Source organism: Macaca nemestrina, chromosome 6 (genome assembly GCF_043159975.1).
Source record: "Macaca nemestrina isolate mMacNem1 chromosome 6, mMacNem.hap1, whole genome shotgun sequence".
Taxonomy (NCBI): Eukaryota; Metazoa; Chordata; class Mammalia; order Primates; family Cercopithecidae; genus Macaca; species Macaca nemestrina.
In genome coordinates, this window is record NC_092130.1 from 93,318,857 (window position 1) to 93,337,619 (window position 18,763).

At 34.4% G+C, this 18,763-nt stretch overlaps 1 protein-coding gene and 1 pseudogene across 1 annotated transcript in view; both read left to right on the plus strand.

Annotated features, from left to right (window-relative positions):
* LOC105475037 (hyaluronan and proteoglycan link protein 1) overlaps positions 1–18,763 on the plus strand; it is an 82,414-nt gene that overhangs the window by 19,365 nt on the left and 44,286 nt on the right. The gene's annotated exons all lie outside the window — the stretch shown is intronic.
* On the plus strand, positions 4,195–4,672 carry LOC105475038 (peptidyl-prolyl cis-trans isomerase A pseudogene; annotated as a pseudogene).

Below are 18,763 nucleotides of genomic sequence, written 5' to 3' on the forward strand. Positions count from 1 at the left end.
GGATATTTGACAATGTTATCTCTATTTTTTAAGCCGTGAAAGGCAGGCCTTGGCAACCAAAGTAAATGCCAAATTTATCACAAAGATTCAAATCATTAAAATCTCTCAGGATATCTGACTTCTCTTCCCAAACATTTATGCAGTTATACTGCTCTAATTCTGAGCCCATACACTTCTCTCAAGCAGGAATCCCTTATCATTTCATCCCTCCCACCTGAAACATGGCTCATGCTCTCATCATTAATGTAACACTTCCTTCAGGAAACCTTGTATTGTACCACTAGCTGCAATTAATCACCTCTTTCTCAGTTCTCTCTTAACATTTTATGTGTACCTCCCTTACTTCATATAGTTGTTTTTTGTTTGTTTTTGTTTGTTTGTTTGTTTTGAGTTGAAGTCTCTCTCTGTCGCCCATGGTGTAGTGCAATGGAGCGATCTTGGCTTACCGTAACCTCCGTCTTCTGGGTTCAAGCAATTCTCCTGCCTCAGCCTCCCAAGCAGCTGGGACCACAACATCTGGCTAATTTTTGTATTTTTAGTAGAGACAGGGTTTCACCATGTTGGCCAGGCTAGTCTTGATCTCCTGACCTCAAGTGATCCTCCCGCCTCAGCCTCCCAAATTCCTGGGATTACAGACTTGAGCCACTGTGCCCAGCCTCATATAGTTTTTTATGTGTTGAATATAATCAATTGTTGAAATGTCTTTTAGTTATTAGTTTTCTTTTAGTTATTAGTTTACAGTGTCTTTGTTAATGGTTTGTTTTATCCATCTTTACATCCTTCAAAATTCTGAGCTGAAAGGTCAGTTTTTAAATTATAGAGATCAAAGGACCAAATGTGTTCCAAACCACCTACTCTCAAGTCCCTTGTGTAATACGATAGACAGATGTTTGTTGATCTGCCTAAACACCTGCGGTGGCAGAAAGCACTGTGTATTTCACAGGGCAATTCATTTCACTTTTAGATGACTTATTAGGAAATTCTTCCTGACATTGTGCAAAATTTGATTTTTTAACTTCCACCCACTTGGTCTAATTTTGCCTTGTGAAGCTACACGAAATAAGTTTAATAGCTTTTCCATATTTGGGCCATTTATTTCTAAATGCAAAGGATTATGATTTTCCTGTAAAATTTTGTTATTTTGGTCACATCATTCCAAATTTTGCAGATGGTTCTATTCTAGCTCTCAAGTCACATTGCAATTAGTCTAGTATTAGCTTTACTACCCATATACAGGCTTTGAGCCTTGAAACTATAAGACTAAAAGGAAAACTTTTGCTTATATTAGTATCTCTTGGAAGTAAACCTCTTGACTGATAGTGTAACAGAATTAGAGAAATTAATAAGATAATGTCCTTGTCACTGGAAAGGTCTCCTTTTATTAAACTAATAGCTAGTGCACGAGAGAAATGCAAAATAAATGTTAATGCAGAGTTCAAAAACTTTATTTTGAAAATAGAAGGCATTAATCACCTGCACTATTTTACTGTGTCCTAATTTCATTTCATATGGTTACTATTTCAAATTAATTTTCAGAGAGCAGAATGAGAGGAGCTTTGTGCCATCATTCACTATCTGAATCCTTAAACTGATATATCACAGCAAAAATTGAAACCTAGCTTAGTCTAATAGTCATTATGAATGGTAGTACATTAGTCGCCCAAAAGTAAAACAAAACAGTTTGAAGGGAGAGTTTGAGACATAAACATTTAAAGGAAAATACCAATTTACTGTAATTGGTATAAAGCAAAATGTGACCTTAATTTATATTACTATATATTCTTGGCAAATTTTTCTCCTCCTTTGCAAAATTTTCTCCTTTCTCTATTCCTCCTTGCCTACACCAGGATGACAGTGTCCATGGTGAGGATGAGAGGTGAACAGTATGTGACTCCTGCGTAATAATATTCTAAATTTTGAATGGTGATGGATATTGCTATAAACCAGTAATTGTCACCTCAAACTGATGCATGGGAAAAGGGTCCTTCAAGCATGACACATTGGCAATAATTGGAATTCCATGCTTTTCTCTTAAAAAAAAAATCTTTATTTGTATGCAGTATCAGAGTAGATACGTGTAATTTTTGTTGCGGTGGAGGTGGTTTTTTTTTTTTTTTTTTTTTTTTTTTTTTTTTTTTTTCTGAGATGGAGTCTCACCCTGTCACCCAGGCTGGAGTGCAGTGGCACAGTCATGACTCACTACAACCTCCACCTTTCCTCAGCCTCCCGAGTAGCTGGGACTACAGGCATGAGCCACCATACCTAGTTAATTTTTGTATTTTTAATAGAGACGGGTTTTCACCATGTTGGCCAGGATGGTGTTGATCTCTTGACCTCATGATCTGCCCACCTCGGCCTCCCACAGTGCTGGGCTTACAGGGGTGAAGGCGTAGTTTTTAAATAAAACAATTGTTTCAGTTTGCCAGCAGGAAGCATTTCCGTACTCTGCTCTCAATGTTAAAGTAGAAGTGTAGCTTGCTTCATGCTCCTATTATTATCAATAGTGTAATTGGTTGTTAAGCTTATTTTCAGAAACTATGGAGCAGGATTGATTTAATATTCAATATATCAGAAATCAGGTATTTCTTTGTGTACACATTTCATTTATGTAGCAGAATGTTCCCATGAATCACAAATCTGAATTTTTGGCATATTGGTGAAGAGGACAGAAAAGTTAGATTTGAATGGGTGGTAAAACATTTTTTATCATCTGGGCTCTGATACACAATTGGAAAAACATGTACGCATACATAAAATGCCTCAGTATATTGACTGTGGAGTTTAGATCTTAACATAATTATATTCATGCTCTGGGGAACATTTACACCTTTTGATTAAAGATCTCTCAGTAGCAGAGCAGTTTTCTAACTAGCCCGCAGGATTTCTGCTAGAAGTAAAATAGTGGCATCCTGGGCCTTGGTGATTTACAATCTAAACTGTACAGTTCTTTCTTAAGGACACCTTTGCTGGAAGGCATCATTCAGAGCAAGCAGCCACTATGTACATTGCCCTAATAAAGTAGAGTCACTGTATAGTTTTAACAAACATTTTGGACACATTTGAGAAAAATAGTCTCCTTCAATAGTTGTTTGATGGTAAAGTATACTGCATTTATTTATATACATATTTTACGTTTGGCTCTTTACATTCTCAAAGCCTCTTCATTTAATGTACTCTTTGTATGACAAAGTTCATTTTTTACTGCCTTAGCACTTTTTTTCATCAATGGTTAATAATTTATACACAACAGTGAATTTGATGTTTCATATCTTATATACTAAATGGGAATTTAAAACACATTTAATAAGTTTTTTAAAAATTTAAAATAGTATATTCTCTGCTAAAAATATTATATTTCTACTTAATTGAAAAATGCTGCTCTTTAAATAGAATTGAGTATCATGTATAAGATATTGTATTAGAAGAATTTTGGAGAAACCTTTTATATCCATGCTGATGAAGTTCAAATTCATTTCACTTATTTTAGAGATTGTACTGTGGAGTCAAGTAGACCTGAATTTAAATTCTAATTAAGATTTTTACTGTGTATCAGTTCTGCAAATTACTTAAGCCCTGAGTTTTATTATCCATTATAAAATAGAATTTTTGATAATATTTGCATCATAGTGTTTGTAGTCAAGATACTATATATGTAAAACCAAGATAATAGATGTAAAGCACCATAGAAAGTAATGAACAATTGGTAGCTATTTATATTATTTTCATAAACTACTACTAGGGGAACTATAGGTGGATTTCTTATAATAGTAATGGCAGAATAATTCATTAAAGAAAACACTGATAGATTTAGTTCCATAAATGTTCATTAATTCTAGACATAAAAACTATAAATCAAAATAAAGGGAAATTTTTTAAACATATGCCACAGAAAAAGAAGCAGTATCTTTAATATGCAAAGAGTTTTTAAAAATCAATAGCAGATTTTTGACAGGAGTACCAAGAAAATTCAATGAGGAAAGTATACTGCTTACAAAGCAGAAAAAGAAAAGAAACAAATAACATACAATGGAGTTCCAGTATGTCTGGCAGCAGACTTCTCAGTGGAAACCTGAGATGCTGGGATAAGTAGATAGCCACAGACATAGAATGAAGTTGGACCCTACCTCACATTATAAACAAAAATTCGGCCGCTTTGCAGACGCTGCCGCCCAGGAAAGTCCCCTAATACTAGCCATGGTCAACCCTACCATGTTCAACATTGCCGTCGATGGCGAGCCCTTGGGCCGCGTCCCCTTCCAGCTGTTTGCAGACAAGGTTCCAAAGACAGCAGAAAATTTTCGTGCTCTGAGCACTGGAGAGAAAGGATTTGGTTATAAGGGTTCATGCTTTCACAGAATTATTCCAGGGTTTATGTGTCAGGGTGGTGACTTCACACGCCATAATGGCACTGGTGGCAAGTCCATCTATGGGGAGAAATTTGAAGATGAGAACTTCATCCTAAAGCATACAGGTCCTGGCATCTTGTCCATGGCAAATGCTGGACCCAACACAAATGGTTCCCAGTTTTTCATCTGCACTGCCAAGACTGAGTGGTTGGATGGCAAGCATGTGGTCTTTGGCAAAGTGAAAGAAGGCATGAATATTGTGGAGGCCACGGAGCGCTTTGGGTCCAGGAATGGCAAGACCAGCTAGAAGATCACCATTGCTGACTGTGGACGACTCGAATAAGTTTGACTTGTATTTTATCTTAACCACCAGACCATTCCTTCTGTAGCTCAGGAGAGCACCCCTCCAACCCATTTGCTCGCAGTATCCTACAATCTTTGTGCTCTTGCTGCAGTTCCCTTTGGGTTCCATGTTTTCCTTGTTCTCTCCCATGCCTAGCTGGATTGCAGAGTTAAGTTTATGATTATGAAATAAAAACTAAATAACAATTGAAAAAAAATAAATAAACAAAAATTCATTCAAAATAGATTGAAGACTAAATATAAAAACTAAAACAATAAAACTTTTGAAGACAACATAAGTGTAAATATTAATGACCTTTGATTAAGCAGTGGTTTCCTACATATGACGCCAAAAGCCAAGCAACCAAAGTTATATTAATAAATGAGGCCTCATTAGTACTTCAAAGGACAATATCAAGAAAATAAAAAGACATCCCAAAAGATTGGGAGAAAAATGTTTGCAAATCACATGCTAATATGTACCCAGAATATATAAAAAATTCTAATTCAACAATTAAAAATAAACAGCCCAATTGAAAAATGGACAAAAGATCAGAATAGATATTTCTTCCAAAGAGATGTACAAATGGCCAATTATCACATCAAAAGACAGTCAACATCATTAGTCATTAGGGAAATACTAATCATACCTCAAATGAGATATCACTTCATACCCACTGGGATGGCTATAATGAAAAAGGCAGACAATAATAAGTGTCAGTGAGGATGTGGAGAGTGGAGAAGTTGGAACCCTCATGCATGGTTGCAGGAACATAAAATAGTGCAGTGCTTTGGAAAACAGTTTGGCAGTTTCTCAAAGAGTTCAACATATAGTTACCGTATTCCATTGCTAGGTAGATAATGCCCAGAATTAAAAAGTATGTTCATACAAAAACTTGTGCATGGATATTAATAGCAGCATTATTCATTAAAGCCCAAAAGTGGATATAACCCAATTGTCCATCAACTGATGAATGGATAAATAAAATGTGGTACCTATATAGATGGAATGGAAGAGTATTCACTCATAAAAAGAATGAAGTACTGATACTTGCTACAGAATGAACATTGAAAACATTATGCTAAGTGAAAGAAGCCAGGCATAAAAGGACCGCAAATTATATGATTCAATTTACATCAATCAATACATCTGTCTCTATGAATTTGCCTATTCTAGATGATTTGTTGGATCATCTAGAATAGATTCATTGAATCATCTAGAATATTCATTGAATCATTAAATTTGTTTAAATCATTAAATTCATTGAATCATCTAGAATAGGCATCCATAGAGACAGAAAGTAGATTATTGGTTGCCAGGGGTCCTGCTAGGGGAGGGAATAGGCAATAACAGCTCATGGGTACACAGTTTATTTTAGGGGTGATGGAAATGTTCTGGAAACAGGTAGTGGTAATGGTTGCGCAACTTGAGGAACGTACTAAAAACCACTGCATTGTATGCTTAAAGAGTGCATTTTATGGCATACAAATTACATTAGTTTTTTAATGTTTCAAAACTCAATAGCAATTAATAGGCAACAGTTAAAATATGGCAATTCACAAAAGGAGAAATATAAGTGACTGATGACCATGGACAAAATTTTTTTATGTCATTTGTAATTAGAGCAAAGCAAATTAATACAAACATAAGCCTACCAAATTTTTGTCTATCAAATTTATATATTTAAATAAAATTATACATAGGCAAGAGTATTTTCTTTATTGAATCTATTGGTAGCAATGAAACTTGAGAACCTTTCTGAAGAGCAGTTTGGCTATATGAATGAAATTCTTTTTAAAATTTTGTATCTGGTCTTTTTGTATACCACATTGCAAATACCATACTCTCTTAATTACTATAACTTTATTATAAGTCTTAAAGTCAAGTAGCACAACTCTTTGTGCTTTCAACTTTGTTCTTTCTTTTGTAAATTCCTTTTCTAAAACGTTTTGGCTATTCCAGGGAATTTACATTTATATATGAATGTTAAAATTACCTTGTACCTTTCTACCAAATGTGGGCTAAAATTTTGATTTGAATGCATTGAATTTATGGGTCAACTTGGGAAGACCGAATCTCTTAACGATATTGAGCCTGTTTCATGAAAATACCATATCTTGCCATTTATTTATGTCTCATTTAATTTATCTGAACATGCTTTGTAACTTTCAGAGTACAATTTGCATATTTGTTGGCTGCTTTTCCCTAAATATTTTTATGCTTTGGTAAATGGCATTCTTTAAATTTCAATTTTTGATTATTCATTACCAGTGTATAAAAATATAATTGATGTTTGCACATGGATCATATATTCAGCAACTTTCAAAATTAGTTTATAGGTTACAGTAACTTTTTTGTAGATTTTATATGATTTTTCTGTGTAGTCATGTCGTCTGTAAATAAAAAGTTTTAGTTCTTCCTTTCCAATCTGTTTGATTTCTATTTCTTTTTCTTGCCTTAATTCAACTCTCTGGGAACCTCCAGTAGGATGTTTAAAGTAAATGGTAAAAACATAAATGCTTGCCTTTTTTCTGGTTTTAGGAATAAATAATTTAGTCTTTCACCATTAAATATGATGTTAGCTGTGGGTTGAACATAGATGCCCTTTATCAGATTGAGGAAGTTCCTTTTTATTGCTTCTTTTTTAAGAGTTTTACTTGGAATGGATGTTGGATTATGTCAAATACTTTTCCTGTATCTATTGAGATGTTTATATAAATATAAATATATAGAGATATATTTATAGAGATATAGAGATATATATTTACATAAACATCCCAGTAGATACAGGAAAATAGATACAGGAAAATAGATACACTAAATAGATGTATATATAAAAATATATTATAAATAAATAAATTATATATATACACATCTATTTAGGGATCTGTTTTATCTGTCGAGCAATCGTTTGATTGATGTGTCTTATCTTTCTATTTCTTTTTTTTTTTTTTTTTTTTTTTTTTTTTTTTTTTTTTTTTTTTTTTTTTGAGACGGAGTCTTGCTCTGTCACCCAGGCTGGAGTGCAGTGGCCGGATCTCAGCTCACTGCAAGCTCCGCCTCCCGGGTTTACGCCATTCTCCTGCCTCAGCCTCCCGAGTAGCTGGGACTACAGGCGCCCGCCACCACGCCCGGCTAATTTTTTTTGCATTTTAGTAGAGACGGGGTTTCACCGTGTTAGCCGGGATCGTCTCTCGATCTCCTGACCTCGTGATCCGCCCGTCTCGGCCTCCCAAAGTGCTGGGATTACAGGCTTGAGCCACCGCGCCCGGCCTTCTATTTCTTAATGAAATGAATTACGGCTGGGTGTGGTGGCTCACACCTGTAATCCCAGCATTTTGGGAGGCTGAGGCAGGTAGATCTCCTGAGGTCAGGAGTTCGAGACTAGCCTGGCCAACATAGCGAAACCCTATCTCTACTAAAAATACAAAAATTAGCCGGGTATGGTGGTGGGCACCTGTAATCCCAGCTGCTCGGGAGGCTGAGGCGGGAGAATCGCTTGAACCTGGGAGGCGGAGGTTGCAGTGAGCCGAGATCACGCCATTGCATTCCAGCCTGGGTGACAAGAGCGAGACTCTGTCTCAAAAATATATATATAATGAATTACATTGATTTTCTAATGTAAAGAAAACCTTAAATTTCTGGGATAAATTCTATTTTGTATTAATCCATTTTATATCTTTTTGGATTAGATTTGCTAAAATTTTGTTAAAATTCTTTACCTTTATGTTTGTGAGGGTAATTGATCCATAATTTACTTTTCTTGAAATGTTTTTGTCTGATTTTGGTATTGAAATAGTGCTAACCTCATAGAATAAATTGGGAAATATTCCCTCCTCTTCAATTTAATCTAAGAGTTTGTGTAAAGTTGATATTATTTCTTCTTTAAATGTTTGGTGAAATTCCCTGGTGAAGTCACTCAGGCCTGAAATTGGTTTTGGTTATTTGTTTGTTCATTTTTGTTGTTATTCATGGGAATTTTTAAACTAAAAATTTGATTTTTAAAAAATAGATATAGGGCATTTGGGCTATTTTTTTTTCTTGTGTGAGTGTTGGCAATTTTTATCTTTCAAAGAATTTCACTATTTCATTTAATTCACTGAATTTATTAAAATTAAGTTTCATAATATTTTCTTATTGTTTATTTCTATAGAATTGATAGAGATATTACCTCATTCATTATATTGATAATTCATGTCTTTTATATTTTATCAGATTAGCTTGTATAGAGGTTTATTAATTATATTGATCTTTTCAAAGAACCATCTTTTGTTTTCACTTATTTTACACTGATATTATTATTATTTTCTTCTGTTTACATTGGGTTTCATATCCTCTTCTTTTTCTAGTTTCTTAATGTGGAATCTGAAGTCATTGATTTGAAACTTTTCTTCTCTAATATGTGTTTAGGGGATACTTTTTAAATGAAGTACTACTTCACTGCATCCCAGAGATTTTGATATGCTATGTTTTAATTTTAATTCAGTTTAAAATAATTTTAATAGCCCTTTTGATATTTTCATTGACCCTTGAGTTACTTAAAATTTTGTGCTTTAGTTTCCCAATAGATAGAAGTATTCCACATATCTTTTTGTTATTGATTTCCACCTTAATTCTATACTTAGAGAATATATTTTGCCTCATGTAAATACTTTTGCATTTATTGAAAATCATCTTATGACCCAGAATATAGTTTATCTTGGTAAGTGGTTGGTATACATTTGAAAAGAATGTGTATTTGCTCTTGTTGAGTAGAATGTTCTATAAATATCAATTAGGTGAGGTTGGTTTACAGTATTCAAGTCTTCTGTATGTTTTCTGATTTTTCTGTCTACTTATTTCATCAATTGTTGATAAAGGGATGTTCTAATCTTTCATAATTCTATCTCATTTTGCTTCAGGTATTTTGAACCTCTGTTATTAGAAGCATACATTTTTCATGTTGTAATATTCTCCTGATGATTGGACACTTTATCATTAAGAAATTGCTCTCTTTTCCCCTGCTGATATTTCTTATTCTGAAATCTATTTTGTCTGATTTTAATATAATGTCTCTGTCTCCCTTTTGGTTAGTGTTAGCATATTATGTATTTTCCCATCCTTTTACTTGTCATATATTCTTGTCTTTTTTATTTAGATTGAGTATCTTAAAAATATATATAGTGGTTCTTTTAAATCCAATCTGACAATCTCTGCCTTTCAATGGAGGTTTTTGGATGATTTACACTTAATTAAAATATTGATATGCTTGGCTCTGAATCCACTATCTTGCTAATTTTTCTATTTGCCTCTTCTGTTCTTCATTATCTTTCCTCATTTTTTTCTATTTCTTTTGAAATAATTTGAATATTTTCCAAAAATTCCATTCTGTCTCCTTTGTTGGCTTATTAGCTATGAGTCATTGTTTAAATTGTTACTGGCTGCTTTAGGTTTTATAGTATATACCTTAACTTTTCACAGTCTACTTTCAGGTGATAGTTTACTACAGTAGTCCTGCTCACATATCTGCAATTTTACTTTCTTTGGCTTCAGTTACCAGCAGTCAATGACAGTCAGAAAAGAGGTGAGTATAGTATAACAAAATATTTTGAGAGAGAGAGGCCATACTCATATAACTTTTATTAAAGTATATTGTTATAATTGCTCTATTTTATTATTGTTAATTTCTTACTGTGCCTAATTTATAAATTAAATTTTATCATATGTATGTATGTAGAGGAAAAAACATACTATATGTAAGATTTGGTACTATCCACAGTTTCAAACATCCACAGGGTGTCTTAGAATGTATCCCTTGAAGATAAGGGGGACAACTATACTTCACATAAAGTATCAATATAAGAATCTTACAATGATATATTTCTATATCCCCTAGACATGGTCTTTGTACAAGTATTGTCATGCATTTTGCTTCTAAATATAAAACCCCACCATACATTCATACCATTTTTACCTTAACGTGTCAATTATCATTGAAAAACATTTACATAATGAGAAAAATATGCTTACTTATAGTTAGTGTAGTCAGTGCTCTTCATTCTTTGCATAAATCCAGATTACCAACTGTTATCATTTTTCTTCTGCATGAAGAAGTTTCTTAAATATTTATTGCTATGTAGGCTATTGATGAATTATTTTAGATTTGTATGTCTAACAAAGTCTTTATTTGCCTTTGTTTGTGAGCGATATTTCTGCAGGATAAAGAATTCTAGGTGGACAATTTTCTTTCAGTGCTTTAAAGATCTTATTCCACAGTCTTCTCGCTTGCTTTGTCTCAGGTAAGAAACCAGCCTTCATCTTTACCTTTATTCTTCTGTGAGTAATGGGTCTTTTTCTTCCTTTCTTTCAGATTTTCTCTTTACCACTGGCTTTAAGCAATTTCATTATTGAGGGTTTTGGTTTAATATTCTTCATGTTTCTTGTGCTAGAATATTTGCTGAGCTTCTTGGGTCTGTAAGTTTATAGTTTTTGTCAAATTTAAAATTTTTCAGTCATTACTTCTTCAAATTTTTTTCTGCCCCTTCTCTCTTTTGGAGACTCCAATTACATATTATTTTGGCCACTTAAGCTGTCCCACAGTTTAGAGATGCTCTTTTCCTTTTTACTTTTCAGCCATTTTTCCTCTCTCTGCTTCATTTTGGACAGTTTTGATTATTACAACATCTTCAACTTCACTCTTTTATTCTGAATTGTTTAACCTGCTATTAATCCCATTCAATTTTTTTTTATCTTAGACAATGTCATTTTCATTTCTAAATGTTTTATATAGGCCGGTTATAAATGTCTTTTACGTGCCTCTATGTAACATATTCAATAATTCTTCTAGCTTCTTGAACATTTGAAATATGAATATAATAGCATTTTAATGTTCTTATCTATTTCTATTGTGTATATCTACTATCATTTTTATAATTTCTGGGTCTGTCCATTGACTAAGTTTTCTTCTTCTTCTTCATATTATTATTATTATTATTATTATTGGTATGCCCTGCTTCTTTGCAATCCCAGTAGCTTTCTGTTGGATTCCGTATGTTTTAAATTTTACTTGTTTAAGGTTGGATACTTCCTATCCCTACAAATACTACTATACATTGTTCAGAGATATGGTTAAGGTACTTAGAAACAGTGTGATTCTTTCAGATCACTCTTTTAAACTGTGTTAGGTGGCCCTAGAGCTGTCATAAGTTTAGTATTACTTTTCCCTCCACTATTGAGTAAAGATTCTTCTTAAGATTTTAAACCTTCTCCAAGAATTATGAGGCTTTTTAGACTGCCTATTGGAAACAGGTGCTATTGCCAGTGCTGGGTGAAGACTAATCCTTTAGGATCATTTTTTCCTTAGACTTGGATAGATTTCTCACACATATGCACTGGTCAGTCCTCAACTGAATATTCTAGGAGAAAACTCTAAATATCCCAAGTTAAGTCTGCATCACTCTCTCCTTTCCTCTCATCTCTATTATTGTGACTTGCAACCTCTAGGAACCGTCAATTTTCAGAACTCTTGGCTCTCATCGCCTCAACTCAAGTTTTTGAACAGGCTCTAGGTAGGTTCCTTCTTCCTGTACTGTATGAAAACTTTCTTTAGGCAATAAATTGGGACAATTATATGACTCACCTCATTTGTTTTCTATTAATCAGAAGTTACTGTTCTTTGCCTGATGTCTAATATCTTGAGTGTCTTTTTTTTTTTCCTGTATTATGTCCATTAACTTTTTAGTTGTTTAAGAAAGAAGGGTAAATGCTGCGCCTCTTATTTCATCTGGATCAGAAACAGAAGTCCTGGGTGGTTTTATTTTCATAGTTTTACTTTTCTTCATTTTTCTAGTTTCTCTAAAATAATACATGCATGCATATAAAACTTAATAATAAAAATACGTGACTTATTTTAATAAAATACTCAGGATAGTATTAAAGGACTAGATTTAGTAATTGATCATAATGATATGCCTGAATATACAATAGTTATATAAATAGTTTTCAATGTCTTTAACAATATTGAAATTACGTCAGATATTTTTTTCCCTAAGGAAGAGAACATCAGGGGGTGCGCGGATTCATAAATTAGCAGATAAAAATGGAAAGGCCTTATTTGAAAAGAAAAATATGTGACTTTTTAAATATATAAAACCAATTTAATAAACCATAGCATGTTACAATGAAATCTGTGAAAACAGCATTAACGTATCTCCACATAGAAATTACCCCGAATCTTACTTATTCTAGATTCCAACATATTTCTCAAAGAATCGTTCATAAAACCTTTTAGTTCCCATTTACAGATGTTTCTCCCATGACCAAACAGCTAATTCTGTGGTTTAAATGCTCCACTTCAAATAACATCTTACACTTTCCCCAGTCTCAGAAATCCATCACACTACTAAAAAACCTGTTTCCACATCTGTAACTTTGGCTTTTATGATCGCCTTGGGTGGCTCGTTTTTCCTGGAATTTTCAAAGCCCAGATTATAAAACAATCTTTCTGAAAAAGGTATCTGAAATTAACTATTTTTTGCTCTGGTTGTTTGAAGGGGGGAAACAGTCTAGGGTATTTTCAGAATTTAACATTGCCGTTTGCATTATATCCAGCACAAATAGATACGACAGAGGAGTACTGATGCCAGGAATGTGTCCCACGTAGCCTTCCTATTTAAGTAAACTGAAGATTGCCTCCTCAATTAGTTGAAACTTCTGGGTGGTCTTCTAGAAAATAGCTCTTTGAAGAAAGCAGTGCACTAATAATACTGTAAATGTAAAATAACATTACTTCTTTAGCTTTGAAGCTAAGAAAGAATGAATAGCAATTAGATATTTTGTTTGTTCATATACAATTTCCTATCTCTGACCTTTCAGAAGGAAAAATTCTATATAAATCCAATGAAAAAAATTTAAGTTTATATATTCGGGCTTAGAATTAGCCAGTAATTTGGGTCATGTGTGTAAACTATCTGATTTGTTTACTTTTATAGGTGCATGCACACACACACACAACCTTCTATAGTAAAATAACTGTATAATAAATTTTAAATATCTGGGGATATGTAGTAAATAAAAAAACTCTCTCTTTCTGAGAAAATTGGCCATTATTTAACCTATTCTGCACATTTGATTTCACTTTCTAGTCTAAAATCACCCCGCATGTGCCCTTGATGTTATCACTCCACTGCAGCCTGCCTTAGGTAAAACAATAACGTTGTTGAAGTTGGTTTTGTGGGCACTCTAATTCCCTTCCAGAGACTCCTTTTTCCCTTGTATTCTTCTTGTCTGGGGAGTGAAAAAAAATTGTAGTTCAGTTATAAGGCCTTTTATTAATGAAAATGTTCATTTAGGTAGCTACCTATATTTCCAGGGAAACATAGGACAAGCCAGTAATATTAGTAATCTTCCTTATGCAAATGCCCATAACTTTGATTTTCATTAATACAAGAGCTATGTGTATGTAGCCATTTGACAAAGAGGACAGTCATTATTTAGGTGCTCAGCATATTCAACTTTGGTATTAGCTAAATCCACTGATCCATAACCCTCCTCGCCCCACTCTTCCGAACAGGAAGGATAGTCAAAATAATTTTATCATGAAAAATGGAAATTTCCTACAAACAGGAGCTTAATATGTGGGATTGATTGGCCATTGAACTGAGTAAATTTAAATAAGGTAGACCATGTGCCTATTGTCGGCTTTGTGAATCCTTCCAGGCAAGTTCATTCTAAATGGCATTTTGCCTATGCAAATACAATGCATGTACTAAGAATTGTACTTAAGCCTCAACACCGAGCCTTGAATTTAAGTTCCCATGGTTCTGCTCAGCCTCATCAAATATGGACCAAATGGTCATTGTTGGCAAATGAATATTGACATGGTCTTCAGTTTAGTTTTCTTTGTTTATGGCTTTATTAGAGGAATTTTTAGTAGCTCTTTCTCACTGTACATAGCAGAGGGTGATAGAAGAGTTCTTTTTCTGTCTACCGTTGCCCTGAATGCATCGTTTTCTAGAGTTATTGTGTCTTCTCTCTTCAGTCTCTATTAATGTCTTCCATTTAAATAAGCTTTCCTCAAATACCCATTCTCCTAATTTAAAAAAAAAAAAAAAGAATCAAAAGCTGCATTTGGCAAATACTAGCACAGGAAATTTTCCAAAATTGTGAATGCCCACAAAAGAGGTCAACATCCATTTGCTTTTCATGTGCGTTTAATTATTGGAAAGAATTTGATTTGGCAATTACGCTAGTATTTTGAAGCAACTTCATTTTACGATTGAGAATGAGGACTTCTTAAAGTGGGGACTGTGCCAGTCAGCTCATGCCAGATCTATTGTGGGTATTGAAAAGTTTAACATGTGAAGAGAACTAAATAGAGAATGGCAGGAGCTCTGCTGCTACATCGAGATATGTGGAGCCTGGTGCCTCATGAGAGGTAGCCAAAGTGGATGGTGTGTCAGTGATCACTGGGATGTCTCCTTGGACAAAATAGTTCCCCCATAACTAAAATGTACACTACAGAAAATAAACCTTTAAGTCAAAGGCATTAGTGGAGAAGCAAGAGAGTATTAGAAGACTAAAGGGAAAGAAAATGATGGTTTCAATGGGAGAGGGTCAGGAAGAAGCTAACACTTCGGTCTGACAAGAAATCCTGGAAGTGTATATGCATGAGTAGCTAGAAAGTCCTCGATACCAGAGTGTTCTAAAAAGAGAAAAGACAGAGATTGAGACAAAGGAAGCAATGGGCAGATGTGAAAGCAAATTTGCCTCATCCCAGTTGGCCTATTTTGTGTCATAGAAATTCTTGTCTATCCAATGCTTGTATCTTAAGAAAACCAAGAGAGTAAAAACAGCCTTTTGATGTTTCAGTACACGAACAATAACTCAGAATGTTCTATATAAATGCATTTCCAGTATTTAAATATTTTAACACCAAAGAGCAAAAATCAAAGGTATATTCCATCTTTCTGATACTCTCATTTTCCCCCCAATATATAAATGAAGGAATAGAATATGTCAAAACATTACAATTAACAGATATAACTTGCAAAATAGTTATGAAGAAATTTTTTCAGCATATGTGTTGGAGATACAAGGATTAATAATACAATGTGGACATTGCTCTCATCAAGTAAGTTGCATTCTAATTAGCAAAGTTGAGTATCTAATCACTTAGTGTGACACCAAATGCTGAGATTGAGATTTAAAGTGGTTATTCTTTGTTTAGATGCTATAATAGTGAGAAATATTTGGGGACACAGATTGCATTTTATGTACTTGCTCCTAAAACACTGTCGAATGAATGTTTTGAATATGATGCCAGCAAGTAGCTATTTATATTGTTTATGCATACGCCTGAACAGAAATTTATTCTCTTGCTGACAGGCTTATTTTGAAAAGACCTTCCTAAACTATCACTAGAAAATGCAAATTGTGGTCAAGAGGTTCCTAACTGAAGACTACTTTATTCTCCTCCATGAGAGGAATGGCAGATGTGTCCTTAGGCCATTCACTACATACTGAGAGAAAATTGGCCATTTTTTGCAGTTTTTATAAATTGATTTTGACTGCGCCAGCACTGAAATTAAATGAATCATTTTCTTTTCCTTATTTCCTGTGGGTTTTGGGGAGGGATTTGCTTTATAAATACCACTTGCTCTTCCTTATACCAGTTTTGTTTTACATATTTGTAATTTTTGAGGGCATTTCCTCTTGTTCTATATTCCAAAATACGTGTCACCTTCACTTTCAAACAGTCAGTTCCGCCTATTAACTGCTGTTATTGTTGTTTATTTTTAACAATGGCATTTTTACAGAATGAAAATTCTTCCCTTGAAATTCAGGAATGAAAAAACAACACACCCTTCCAGATGTAGAGGAAATAAACCTCATCCTGCTCTTGAACTCCCTGAAATTTAAGTGATCTTCTTTTGTTTTCTGTCACTTTGCACCCCACCTGCTGTACTGTCTACTCCCACCCATTGGCCCAGCAGTGCGGATTTAGAGAACTTCCCTAAATTCACTTGCTGTCTCCAAAATGGCAGGTGGACGGCAGGTGCTGGGGGCTGGACGGTGAAGGGGATGAGGCGCATGTGTGTGTGTGCATTGAATTTGATGTATAACACTTTTAGTCAGCATTAACAGAATGAAGAGGTGGCATGGTTGTCTCTGAATTAGTTCATCACTAGAACATACTACCTGAAAACTAGCAACATTGATCCTTCTTACTTTATTGTTGCTATTCCTATTGCCAACTAAGATAAGAATGAACATATGTAGATTTCACTATTTTTGTCTCTCAACCAAGACAAAGGAAGTTTCCATAAGCCTGGCAAGAAAGGACAAGCAGAATTCAGAAAGCCTCACTAGAACTGATTCTATTTGACAGGCTGGTCTTGTTCCCTCTTCTACCTTTTCACCTCTAGCAACAGCTGTTCATTGTTTTACCTGTCATAATTTTCTCTTTTTAAGACAGGTAGGCTAATTATGCCAGGAGTGGATCAAAGGGGACAATCCTTAAGCAAATTTTAAATTAGCACGTAGGAGGAAATGAGATTGGTAATTTGGCCTCAAGTCTTGACCTTTCCTTTGTTGTTTTTTTTTTCTATTTGCTACATTTTATATCTCTAATTGTTGTTTTGGCTCTGTCATTGGTGATAGTACAATTTCAAATAATCTCCAGTGTGCCAGGGTAGAGAAATGGAGTAGGAAATGATGGTGAAAATCAAAAACCCATATGCTTTATGTTCTCCTACAAATGGACTTCAAGAACTTGTGTGGAAATAATTGCAAGAAAGTATAGATAGTCATATGTTCTTGGCCAAAAATGGCCCTTTTCTATCTTATGCTTCAAATAAGCAGCACATATTTGGAAGATTTGCCCTTGACAAGTTCAGATCGAGGCACCGACAAGAGAGAAAAGGTCACACCAATCAACTCCAATAATAGAGTAACTGAATTCCCTTAGTAAATACTTCAGATAATTCCAGTTACCTCTAGTTCACGGTCATATACAGCTATGTTTAGAACTACAGAAATGCCAGTCTCCTTATTCATTCATTGAACACTCACTGAAAACTCAAGATTAAGACTAATAAATCCAGGAGTATAAAGACTAATAAAATGTGGTCCTTGTCCTCAGGAAGTTTACACTTTTGTAATATTAGCATGGGGTCAAACTGTTTTAGATGCTTCATTAATAGTTTGAGAATCAAATGATTTTTTTACATTTGTATGAAATGTGATGATTTAGTCAATAAGTGGTGTGTGTGTGTGTGTGTGTGTGTGATGTCTAATATCTAGAAGTCTTCCGCATATGGTTGTACAGGTTGTGTACTGAACAATATCTAGAAGTCTGCAGCATATGGTTGCGCAGGTTGTATACTGTATAATTCTGGGGGCTTCCATCTATCCTGCAGTGTGCAGTGCAAAGTCACAGATGCATACATAGCATCCCTGAGCTTCTACTGTGTGTCAGAGGACACAGCGGTAAACATAGTTTCTACCTTCTTGGAGCTTGCATTCTAGTAGTTATACATGCAGACGATGAGCTGGCTTCTGCTATCAAATCCCATACCATTTTTCCAGTACCATTTTAAAGTATGTGGCTTGACAATCTTTTGATATAACCCATTATGAAAATGGGTATTAGATGTATAAATGATTACACTGATCATTGAATTTATAACAATAGCTATGTTAGTATGCCCTTACTAAAGAATAAGTGAGAATCTAGTAGCTAAAGGCTAACCCATTGTATTTTGAAATCTTTACATTTTATTTCTATAAAAAATGGAAAGTCTTTTAAAAGTGTGCTCCACATGCATCTTCCCTAGTAAACAGAGTATGCATGGCAGATTGAGAAGCTCCCTCTTTGTACTGTGTACTTTGTACACAGTTATATCTTCTTATGAGGTATGTAAAGGTAAGGTAAGTAACCTGCAGTGGTGTCGCACTGGTTAGAAGGCCTGATTGCACTAGGGAAAGTTCTCATTAATTTTATGTTCAAGGCTTTTTTGTCTTGCCCCTGACTCCCTGTCCAATCTCACCTCCAGCCACTCTACTATAATCACCCCACTCTCCAATTACACGAGCT